This window comes from Ictidomys tridecemlineatus, chromosome 9 (genome assembly GCF_052094955.1).
Source record: "Ictidomys tridecemlineatus isolate mIctTri1 chromosome 9, mIctTri1.hap1, whole genome shotgun sequence".
Taxonomy (NCBI): domain Eukaryota; kingdom Metazoa; phylum Chordata; class Mammalia; order Rodentia; family Sciuridae; genus Ictidomys; species Ictidomys tridecemlineatus.
The window spans coordinates 4,159,548-4,172,038 of record NC_135485.1 but is presented as its reverse complement, the minus strand read 5'-3'; positions in this window follow the sequence as shown (position 1 = coordinate 4,172,038).

The following is a 12,491-nucleotide window of genomic DNA, read 5'->3' as shown; positions in this document are numbered from 1 at the left end:
CGTGGGTGCCCACAAGACTGGCCTCATCAGTTCGGAATCCCACGGCGAGGCCATGAGACAGGATTCTCGCCCGCTGTTCTCCTTCTCACCGGCCTGTCTCTGGTCATAGAGCCTCATGCACTGACCTGGCCCACCCACTGCACACCGGCAAGTGTGGCTGGGCTCCACCTACGTTGCCCACAGTCCCCCTTTCTTCTCCTCTTTGTTACCACCACTTTTGGAGCTGCTGCCCTTGCTGAGATCAATGGTAAAAATAACTGCATCTTCACCTGAAGTTAGGGACTTACAGGGGAGTCTGGCTCAGAGCCAGCTGGTGAGAAGCTGCCCTGAGTCTGGCACACACCTTTGTTCTTCTGGCTGCTTCCCCATCCAATCCCACACCGTCACCCTCTGGTCCTCAGTACCACTGGCCAGCCAGGTGCCACGCTGATTAAAATGCACCATGGTCACACAACCTAACAGCCGTCAAGACCATACTGCAAGCTGAACTGCTGCACAGAGGCTCTTGACCCACGGGCCTCGTGTACAGAATGAGCACTGGGACCAGCGGCCGATCCTGGAGTGTGGAGGACCTGCCAGAGAGAGGGCAGGAGGGAGTCGCCTCTGAAGTCACCACTCCTCCAGGGCCCTTCCTCATCTGCTCTGCCCTGCTCGCCTGCTCCTCACTGCTCTGCAACGCCCCAGGCCCGGGTTCTCCACCTTCCTCCCCCTCCCCTCGTCTTGTGCTTTCCTCACTGTGACGAGGTGGTCAACGTCCTCCTCAGTGTGAGAATCCATGGTGTCACTCGAATTTTCGGGGTCTGCTCCTTTGCTCTCGTGTTGACTTGGATAGGGACACCACCGTCGCTGTTCTCGTCGCCATCTTCAGTCAATCGCGCAGTGGGTTCTGAGGCCTCCCTTTTAAAGTCCGAGTAGGTATCTCTCCCCACCAGGCCAGGCGTCTCTGGAGGTGCCCAGGGGGCTTCCGAGCTCTAAGTTTGCTGAGGCAATTGTTGGGTGCCAGATAGTTTTTTTAAATACATTTTCAGTTGTAGACGGACACAATACTTTTATTTATTTATTTTTATGTGGTGCTGAGGATCGAACCCAGGGCCTCACACATGTGAGGCAGGCGCTCTGCCACTGAGCCCCAGCCCCAGGTGCCACATATTTTTATGGGATGATAAAAAAGTTTTGAGACTAGAGGGAGCTGGTGGCTGCAGAGCGGTGTTGAGACACTAGATAGCACAGAATCTTACACTTTCAAGTGGTTAATGTCATGTTACATGAATTTCACCTTGAAATTTTAAAAGACTAGAGCCACAAAGTGGAATGGCAGGTGCTAGGGCTGGGGAGGGGATGAGGAGCTAGTGTCTAATGGGGACAGACTTCAGTTTGGGAAGATGGAAGTTCTGGAGCTGGACCAGCCGTGTGCATGTGCTTAAAGCCACAAACTGCACACTCAGGTCAAAGTGGCATATTTTACCACAAAATTTCAAAGTAAAATATTGTTTATGAAAAAAATAAAGTGTACTATCGTCTCAGTTTTTCTATAAACCTAAAACATCCAAGAAATAAAGTCTATTTTTAAAAAAGCAGTCAAGTCTCAATTGGGAGAAGATATTTGCAACACACATTCTGGGGAAAAAGAGAAGGATCCAAACTGTATAAAAAGAACCAGAGAGTTCTCCAGGGAAGGCTTCCAGGACTGGCTGCACTTTCTCTCATGCTTACAAAGAACAGGGAGGGCAGGGGCCACGGCTCCCCTCACCAGATGTAAATGTCCTGCAGGCTGCGCCCAGGCCCACGCTCAGCCAGACCTTCCCTCTCTCATTTCTACTGCTAAGGTAAGGGATTGCCACGACCCGACCCAGCAGCACAGAACCACACAGCTCAATCACCAGAGCTCAGAAGTGGTTAATGTCATGTTACATGAATTTCACCTTGAAATTTTAAAAGACTAGAGCCACAAAGTGGAATGGCAGAAGCACAGTGGGCTCAGCTGGTGTCTCCACTCCGGGTCTCCCATGCCCCAAATTAGGGGCCTCGGGCGGCTGGGCCCTCGGGGGAGGCTGTGGGAGATAACTGCTTCCCCTATCCTTCAGGCTGTCAGCAGAATCCAGTTCCTAGGACTGTAGGATGCAGATCCCTGTTCCCTTGCTGATGGTCAGCTAGGAACCACCTTCCTTTCCTATAGGCCACTCTCCGGCCATTGCCCGGGGTCACCTGAATCTCAGAACCAGCAGTGCTTTATCAAATTCTTCTTGTGCTTTGAATCTGTCCAGACCAACCAGCTAACAAACCAGTTGTGAAGCTCGGTCCCAAGGCTCTGCCCACGTGGGTCGGCATGGCAGGGCAGCCACCTCATACCTGGGAGCTCTGACCGCTTCTGCCTCTCTTTTTCCCTCTCTGCTCTTAAGGACTCTGTGATTAGATTGGCCCACCTATAATACACAGGTTAATTTCCTTAAGATCTTTCTGAAGTAATTGATTAATTTTTCTGTGGGGCTGGGGCTGGAATCCAGAGCCTCACACCTGCTGGGGAAGCATCCCTATCCAAGATCCTTCATTTAATTTTATTTTTTTCTGGTCCTGCAGATTGAACCTAGGACCTATGCATGTGAGACCAGTGCTCTAACACTGAGCTGCATCCCAGACAGACCCTTAATTTTAACTGCTTTAACTTATTTCCTTTTGCCATGTGATCTATGATGTATTCATAATTACAAGATGTATGCAACTCCGCATAATCACAGGACCCCGCCAGGGATTAGGACAAGGGCCTCCTTGGTGAGTGCAGACTATGCTGGGAAGGTGTCACCTGGCCCTGGGCACAGGGCTGTTCAACCAGCTGCTGAGACTTGTGGCCCGAGCATGCGTTTAGGATGGCTGTAGCATGTGTCAACAAACTGGGCCACTTTTGAAAGTGAAAAGTGGTCCCTCCACTGTCACAGGCAGGCAAAGACAGGGACACCTCAGTTTGGTGGTAGAACAGGAGGGGAGAGTGAGAGGAAGCTTTTCAGACCAGGGGACCTGCTCAGCCATAAGGATGAGCCCAGGTGGGGGGAGGACAGAGCAAGGGGGTAGGTCAGGGCCCACGTGGCTGAGGAGCCCAGCCTCAGCTGGGAATGCGGCTGGAGGGGGCGGGCAGGGGCGCCAGCGCATAGATCTCAGCCTGGCCCCAGGTGCCTCTGCCTCTCTGCCTGCTGTCTATGTGCCCGGAGTTGTGGGCAGCAGCTCATGCTGAGGGAGGTCCTGACGCGTTCTGAATGGTCAGCTTATTTGATGTTTGATGGAAAAACACTTCTTAATTTTCTAAATGAAATATCAACATCCAAAGAATTTGCTCTGCAGCTCTGCACACAGCCCTTCACAGGGTGCTAACCAAACTTCCAGTGCACCTGAACCTCGGTCTCCCCCAAATGAGGTTCTGGTCCTGCAGCCAAGCAGCTGGTTTCTGATCAGCTCCTAGGTGAGGCCTGTCCAAGGATCAGAGCCTCTGAGGTTATGGGGAGCCGAGGAACTGTTGAGCAGATCCACAGCACCCAGGTTTATGGAGGGGACAGGAACTAGGGCTGTACAGAGGGAAACAGGCACCTCACCTGCCTCTGTTGTCCACCTCCCTGCCTGCTATGACCACTGTGCTGCATTTGCCACCAACTTCAGATACCCACTTACCACACCCAAATCTATACTCCTCATTTATCTCATCAGAAGTACAAATGTGTCCTGTGCCGTGGCTTGACCAGTGGACACCCAGAAGCCACCAGGAACAACAGCCAAACAGGGCTGGGCTTGCCAGGGCTGAGGACTGAGGTCTGCTCCCCTTTGGGGAGCCCCAGCTTGCAAGGTCCCTGTCCTGGCTTAGCCCAGAGGCCAGACCTTGGGTGAGCGTGCAGTAGTGTCACACAGTCAAAGGCAGGGGAAGGAAGCAGAGTCTGCGTCCCCATCTGTTAAGGCAAGTCTGTTTGCAGTTGAAAGAGATAATTGCTGGGCACAGTGGGGCACACCTGTGATCCCAGCAACTCAGGAGGCTGAGGCAGGAGGATTGCAAAGTGCAGGGCCAGCCTCAGCAATCTAGAAAGACCCTGTATAAAAATTAAAAAAAAAAAAACATAAAGTTCTGGGGATGTGACTCAGTGGTAAAGTGTACCTAGGTTCAATCTCCAGAGAGAGAGAGAGAGAGAAGAAAAAAAGGAAAAAAAAATCTGGGGCTGAGATTGTGGCTCAGTGGTAGAGTGCTCACCTAGCAGGTGTGAGGCACTGGGTTTGATCCTCAGTAGCACATAAAAATAAATAAATAAAATAAAGTTACTATGTCCATCTACAGATATCTATCTATATATATATATATATATATATATATATATATATATGGAAAATTTCATCTGGAATTATTACATTTGCTTTCAGCAAACTCATAGAGAAACCAGTCTATAAAATGTGAACAGGATGGAACAGATCAAATCTAAGGCCATTCAAAAGGGGCCAAAGGGGGAGAGGAGGAAGAGGTGTGGAGGGCCTAGGTTGTGGGGAGAGGGCAGGGACTGTGGAGACAGAGCCACAAGGCTTAATGCCGCAACCAGAACAGCCAAACTAGCAGGTTCCGTCGAGGGGCGATGGGAGATTGGAAGAAATAAAGAGTCATCACATCCAGATCTTGAAGATGAAACAGGCTGGGGTCAGGTGGAGCACTGCTCTCTGATGGAGAAGCAGGTCTAAAGAATTACACCAGCAATCTTTATTATGCATGTCTCTAATCAGATTAAAGACGATGCAAGCATTATTCTTTGTACTCATGAAAGTTGCAGAGTTAGCAGCAGTGTGCAGCTATTTCCTCAGTTACCTTCTACAGCTGCAATGTGCAATGTTAGGAGCATGGGGCAGCTCTCAAGAAAGTCCACTGGCAGATTCAGGAGCCATGGGACTGGTGAAAAATTGTGGTTATCTTAGCAAGGAAGCTCCCTCATTCCCAGGAGCTGCTGTGCCTGAGATCAGGGTGGAGGCTGATAAGACTCTAGCATGGAGGACATATCCATAGTAACCGGGCATCCTATGCCTTTGCACAGAAACTTTCCTAGTCACCAAGTATTTTACAGCCATGAAGTCATAGGGGACCCTAACCTCAGACACTGGTCTCCCAGTCACTGTCATCACTCTCCACAGGTTAGAGTTCAATCCTCAACACACAAAAACAAAACAATGATAAAGGGACCCTGATTCTTCTGTCATCCCGCAGCAGAAGCAGAGTTCCTACAGCTCCCAGCCAGTAATAGGACATTAGGTACATGAAATAAGGAAACAGAAATCTGCGACAAGATATCGATTTGGGATTAGGCACTTAACATGCCTCACCTAACTTCCGCGGATGTCAGAAGTCGTTTGATGATTCTCATTGTTCAGGTGAGGAAACCTGAGCTGGGAAAAAAGAAAAGAGAGAAACCTGCGGAACATTCACTTGCTGCCAGAGCAGATCCGGACGGTGGTCCTCTTCTCCTCCCAGCAGGATCCATGTCTGAGCCCAGAGAAAGGGAAGATGCTCACGGAGGAAGATCCAGCTCCCAGAAAGGACACCAGCCATGGGCAGCCCACGAGGCAGGGGCAGGGGCAGGGGCAGGGGCAGTGGCCCTGCTATGCACCACCCTGTGGCTTCAAGCAAGTGACAGTCTCTAAAACTATGCTCCAAACTGCCATGTCCCGTGGGTTCCTTGGAGCTGGGCGTCCCCTTTGGCTTGGGTTCATGTGAAGTAACACCTCTAGGACAAGTTTAGCCTGCCCAAGCAGCACTTTGAGGACAGGTGTCCCAGACGCTTTCCAAGTCTCTGAATTTAACTGTGGCCCAGTCACGCTGACACTTCCACATGGGTCCGGTATGTGGACTGAGTCTCACTGGGAAGCACAAGATGCCATGAGACCTCCCCAACTGACCAAAGCTGCCAAACAAGTGTAGTCCCTTTTGATCTTGCTCCTCGTGGCCATGTGGTGACACCCTTGACAGCTCTGCGGTACTCGGTACTCCGTGAACTCCACGCTCAGAGATGAGTGGTCCTCAATGACAGGTCCCCTGGGGTAGGCCTCAGCTGTCAGTCACTAAGGGCTTGCTGAGCCTCTGACTAGTGGGCCGTGGATTTCTGGGAGTTCTGTGCATTTTTTATTGAACACAGGGGTGACTTACCACTGAGCTATGTTCCCAGGCCTTTCTATCTTTCATTTGAGACAGGGTCTTTCTAAGTTGCTGAGGCTGGCCTCAAACTTGTGATCGCCCTGTGTGATCCGGTGCACACAAGCTTGGAGGTGTGCTCTCTTCCTGTAGAGTTGAATTCTTGTTGTCTGTTTTATCACAAAGTCAGTTTTTCTGCTACGTATATAGACCACCCCAGCTTTCTTGTGGTTGACTTACCTGGTAATCACTTACCATTATTTTAATCTTTTTTTCTGTGCCTTCATATTAAGTGTTCCTTTAAGATGTAAATTAGATACGATAATCCCAGCTGTTCAGTCCACCCCAAGTGGACAAGGTCTGTAACCCAGAGGACCTCTGGTCCCTTCCTGGTGCAGTTCAGTGTGTTTGGGTTCTGTGCTAGATGACAGTGGATTTGTGAACCGTGTCCCCAACCGCCTTCCCCAGGGCATCTTGGGGAGGTGACCTGCAAAGCTTCCTCCAGAAAGAGGTAGAGGGACAGCTTCCTCTGCAGGCTGCATCCACGGTCAGCCCTGCACAGTCACTCTGAGGACAGTAGAGAGCCTCCTCACCAAGCAGCAGTCACCCTGAGTGCCACCCAATAGGCAGTCTGCCACCAAAGGAAGGTGGCACTGTTGGCTAGTGGATGCCTCCCCCCCCCCACAGGCTGAGTTGGCTCTGTTTGCAGAAGTATTCTCTCCCACCCTTGGTGACGTAGAATGCAGGTGGCAACTGGGTGTGGTGATACATGACTGTAAGCTCAGCAATTCCAGAGGCTGAGGCAGGGGGATCACGAGTTTGAGGCCAGCCTCAGTAACTTAGTGAGACCCTGACCAAAATGAAAAATAGAAATGTCCAGGAACATAGCTCATCGGTAAATCACCCCTGTGTTCAAGCCCCAACACACACACACACACACACAAGAATGCAGGCAGCAGTCTCCTCAGGGCAGGGCACAGAGGGTACAGGATCCTTGTCACACCCCATCTGGGGGACACAGGTGAACTCCCCTTGGGGAGGAGGTTGTTTATTGTTGCTGTTTAGGGTTTGTTTTTTGTTTGTTTGGGATCTGGGTATCTAACCCAGGGCCACTTTACAACTGAGCTACATCGACAACCATTTTTTTATTTTTGAGAAAGGGCCTCACTAAGTTGCTGAGAGCCTTGCTAAATTGCTGAGGCTGACCTCAAACTTGTGATCCTCCTGCCTCAGCCTCCTGCGTCACTGGATTCCAGGTATGCAGCACCCACCACGCCTGGCCTGGGGAGGGCATTTCATGGGATGCTGAAACTCTGTGAAGGTTCATGCTGAAGTCTCACCTGCCAGTCCCCCTTCGTCAAGACTGCCCATCATGGGGGGCGGTGTTTCTCTCCTTGGGATGCTACCAGCTACCTCCAGAGATAGCTAAGTGCTGGGAGCGGGGAGGGGAGCTGCTGCCACCCAGCCCCTTGGCCTTTGGGGAGGCCAGGGCACTGGGCACCTTTCCTTTCATTTTCTGGACTCGGCCCTGAGGTGGGTGGGAGGAGGTGACAGGTCAGATTTGGACCCTGGCTTCTGCGCTCAGAGCCGTGCACTCCTCAGAGAGGACAAGTCCTTTCCAAAGCTGCCTCTCCAGACCATAAAATAGGCCTGACAGTTCCTCCCTTTGTCCCTCCCAGACCCAACAGGAGGACTAACTGATAGGAGAAATTTCTGCTGTAGGCCAGAGGTCAAATACTTCTCTAAAGACCTAAACAGTAAATGCCGTAAGATCGCCGTCACAGCTCCTCAGCCTGGTGAGCCCACTGACACAATTCACCCCGTGACGGTCAGTGGAGAAGAGAAACGCAAGGGGGGCCCGGGGTGTGGCCCCTTGAGCGCTGGCCTAGCACGTGGGAGACGCTGGGTTCCATCTTCAGCACCACCAAGAACGAGTCAATAAAACAAAGGTTAAAAAATGTTCAAAGAAATAATCTATACCTTAAACACACACACACACACACACACACACACACACACACACACACACACACACACCCAGCGCCACAGCCTCAGGTGGGAGGATGAAGGCCCCGAACCTGCCATAACATTCCACCCTCCCGCCTGCGGCTGAGCGCGGGGAAGGCTGGGACAGGGGACGGCGGGCACTGACTTTAAATATTCCCTCTCCTGCACCCGGGGGAACAGCCTGGAGAGCCTTTCCCGCCTAAACGCCGAGGGTGCACCAGCCTTGGGCAGCAGAGGGACCAGCGTGCTCACCCTCACCTCGACCACCCCTCCCCAGCCCAATGGGAGACGGGACAAGGCAGCTCTAGGAAAGGGGCCCCTGACCTGGGGAAGCCCTCTGCCCTGGCTTTCGCAGCACGCCAGGGCCACCAGCAGGGCAGTGCTGGGAGGCTGGCGCCAGTGGGAGGTGTGCCCTCTCCAAAGGGCCAGCAGAGGAAGCCAGGAGACTGGGTGCTGAAGCAGAAAGCTGCCCCCCATGAGCCTGGAAAAGGACGTATGCACTCCCCGGTTGCAGCCAGGGCAAGGGGCACGTTCAGACCCTCGGACCCTCGGCAGCTGGAGGCTGGTGGCTGAAGACAGGGTGGGGCTGAGATGGGGCGGGGCCTATGATGGGGCGGGACGGGGAGTTCGTAGTGTAGGGCCGCGATTGGGCGGGGCCAGGATGGGGCGGGGCAGGAGTGGGCGGGGCAAGGGGTGAGGTTCCCCCCCCAGACTTCCAGTTGGTTGAATTTTCTAAATCTGCTCAGGAGCTGGCTATTTGGTTAAAGACAACAGAAGTTAAATTTGAGTAAGATCAGGCTTCATATTTGTGTTGTTCTTCCTCACACTTCCCAAAATTAAAGAGAATTTAAATAAGGATTAAAGGTAGAATATTTAGCAGCTTCAAAACCTTCACGCTCCTTTTCTAGGTAGTCCCATCTCGGGGTTCTGTGGACAGAAAGGAAGGGCGCGGTGGGCAGGCGGGGCGGGTGCTGGCAGGTGGCGTGCGCCACCGTGACTGCGCTAAGGCACTGTGTCTGCACCTTGTTAGTGCTCTGCACGACTTCCCTGTCAGACAGTGCTGGGGGCATTTTGTGGGCGAGAGATGGGCAAAGGGTCCCTGGAGGCGGGTCTCCCCTTGGCTTCCAGAACTTCTGCACCCCCCAGACTCAATTCCAGACTCCATTCCAGGAAGCTGCCCTTCTTTCTCTGCACCCGAGCTTGCTGGTTGGTCCCCCTCATAGATGGGCACATTTGATCTTCACGGGTTCCCCGGAGCACCCAGCAGAAGAATATACTGCACATATTTGCTTCACTAAACCCAGAACCAGAAAGTAGCTGGGGGAACCCAAATGCCCCAGGAAGGCCGGGTCTCAAGCCTGGGGAGCAGCAGGACTGTGGCTGCCCAGCTCCGGCAGGGGTTGGACCTCTCTCCAGGGGAGCTGGACCTCTGATTTTCAAGTTAGAAATCCACATTCCTGGAAGGTGAGATCTTGTTTTTGGGCACTGGTGATGTTCCCTTGTTTGGAAACGGGGTCGTTCCAGATGTAATGAGTTCAGATGAGGTCGTGTTGGACCTCGAGGCTGGGCTCCTATTCCAGTAAGACTGGTGTCTTTCTAAAAAGACACAGAAGGAAGATGACCACGTGACCAAGGCAGACACCAGGAAGGAGGCAGCCGCGTGGCAAGGAGGGCCCAGCTTGCCAGTCACCACCACAATCTCGGGGAGGACCCAGGAGCTGATCCCCCTGCCAGACCCCATGAAGGACCCCAGGAAGGAGCCCAGGAAGAGACTTTGGGCCTCCAGAGCTATGAGAGAATAATTTCTGTTGTGTTCAGTCACCCAGTTTGTGGTGATTGGTTACAGCAGCCCCTAAGACAACACTTAATTTGGAACGCCCTGGGGTACAAGCAGTAAGAATCTGTCATAGTCACCCACCCACACAGCTGCTACTTCTCCAGTGTCACTCCAGGCCACAGGAGGCAGAAGGCAGAAGGGCTGTGGCTCCCTTTTTGTATCCATCAAGGCCAGTCTCCTGAAGCCCTCAGTGAAATATGTTTGACTAGAACTGAACTAGCTGCAAAGGGCCTGGGAGACGGCCCCTGACTCACCGCTATGTGGATGACCCCAGGCATTCGGGGTGGACCTGAGAAACTCATTTTCTCAACCTTTACCCGCCTCACTCATCAAATATTTGTCTGAGACATTATCAATAAAACTGGTTCGAGCCAGGACCCGTGTGGGCGGGAGCCATGGAGCTGCTGTCTTCCTTCCTCACAGAGCATGAGGGCTCTCTGTTGTCCTTCACTTTCCCACTCCCTGCTGAGGCCTCCACCAGTTTCCAGAGGTGCTTTGGGCTGTGGGTGCAGGAACTCTGAACCAGTGATGGCTGGAGGGCTTCCTACTCCACAGCCTCTCACTGGCCTCTCTGCCCCCAGCCTCATCTCCTCATTCATGTCTCACACCAGCGCTGAGTGGGCCCCAAAGGACAAATCCAGCCATATGTCCCCCCAGCTGAAGACCCTGCAGACCCTTGCTCTTGCCCAGAAGCACAACCTGTGATCTCTGGACCCATGGGCTCCTCCGTGAGGCCGCCATGGAGCTCTGACACACAGTCTACAGGCTGTTCTGGTCTCTCTTCTGGACTCCAAGCCCATCCCAAAGTGCCAGGTCTCTGTGCCTCTCTGTTCCTGTCCTTCCTGTCCTCCAGCCTCTCTCCCTTTCCACAAGCCACTCTGCTCTCCAGGCGCTGGTCCTGGGCCAGTGGGCCCCACCTTCCTCCATGCCTCTCTGATTCCCCCTCCTCAGTCACCTCCCTTTGCTGCCCCATCTGCTGGGGACCTCCATGGCTTGATGGGCATCCCCCAGCCCAGGGCAGGACTGGGTCTCTGCTCACTGGACTCTGGGCGCACCAGGGGTCATACACCAGGGGCCTCAGTTTGTGTCCACTGAGCATAGATGTCTGCCTCATCTGACTCAGACACAAAGGACAGAAGAGGGTCACTTCCTCAAGCCCTTGCCACTATAGGTCACACTCAGAACAGGCCAGAAAGGCCAGATCTCATCCTTCTCACCTCACACCTTACGGTTTCCTCAAACCTCCCTGTTCTTCCCAGGGCCGGATTTGCTGGAGACATTTCTAGCCTGCCCATCCCTGATGCTGGGTGGTCTCAGCAGTAGGGTGACATGGCATCTTGGCCCTTGGCAGGGGCTGCAGCTCCACCCCTTCCTCATTCCTGGCCACGCCTTTGTCCATCAGGCAGGGCCCCCTTTGACTCAGGTTCTGTCAATATGTAGGAAGCTGCCCTTCAAGTTCTTCGTCTGCTCTCTGAACATGGGAGAGCCCTGCATCCCGGTGGGCAGAGGGTGCCCAGAGCTCTGGGGATTGGCTGGCAACCCTGCCAACACACACAGGTGCTGTTTCATCACCTCCTGACCACAGTCCCTCTGCCCTGTGTGGAACTCCAGCTAGCAAGTGTCCTGGGGCAGCTCAAATGAGGCATTCCTCCTGAGGGCCAGAGGCTCTCCCGACTCAGCCTTGATCCAGCCTCCATCCCATGCCCAGCAGGAGCCCTCTGCCCCAGCTGTCTGTGCTGCAGGCGCCAAGAAAACCACCCACCTGCCCCAGTGCTGCAGCCCCTGGTCTGCTTCATGCTCCCTGGGACCCCATAGCATCTGGCTGCTGCCTGGGAGGCCCTGGCCAGTGAGTCCAGGTGCCCAGGGCTGGAGGGAGGGAAGAGAAAGGACCTCAGCCAGGTCAGGGGCGGAGAGAAGGCAATATGCATAATGTAATTCACAATCTCTTTAGGAAAAACCTAGCTCGCAGATCATCGAGAAACACAGATTTGTGAAGGCCTGAATAGAAAAGAACCCATGGGCACAACGGGCGGCTGTACTTCTCTCCAGGCTTCCTTTTCTGTTGCCTTCACTTTATCATGATCTGACACCTTTTCAAAATCCCTCCAAAGATCTGTACCATGAGAAGCCCTTGAATAGGCTACTGTGCCTTTTTTTTTTTGTACCGGGATTGAAACCAGGGGTGTTTAACCATTGAGCTACACCCCAGCCTGTTGTAGTATTTTATTTAGATATAGGGTCTCACTAAGTTTCTGAGGCTGAGCTCATGATCCTCCTGCCTCAGCCTCCTGAGCCTCTGGCATTACAGGCATGCACCATCACGCCCCACACACTGTGCCTTTTGCAGTATGCATGAAATCAAAAATCTTTGGAAAAGAACATGTGTTCATAATTAAATTTTATGAGAAGCAGACCTTTTTTTTAGCAAAGACAAAAGAAACACAGATTTGTGAAGACCTGAAGTGGCTCCCCTGTGCCAGGGCCTCGGCCAGCCGGGCACCCCCCAAC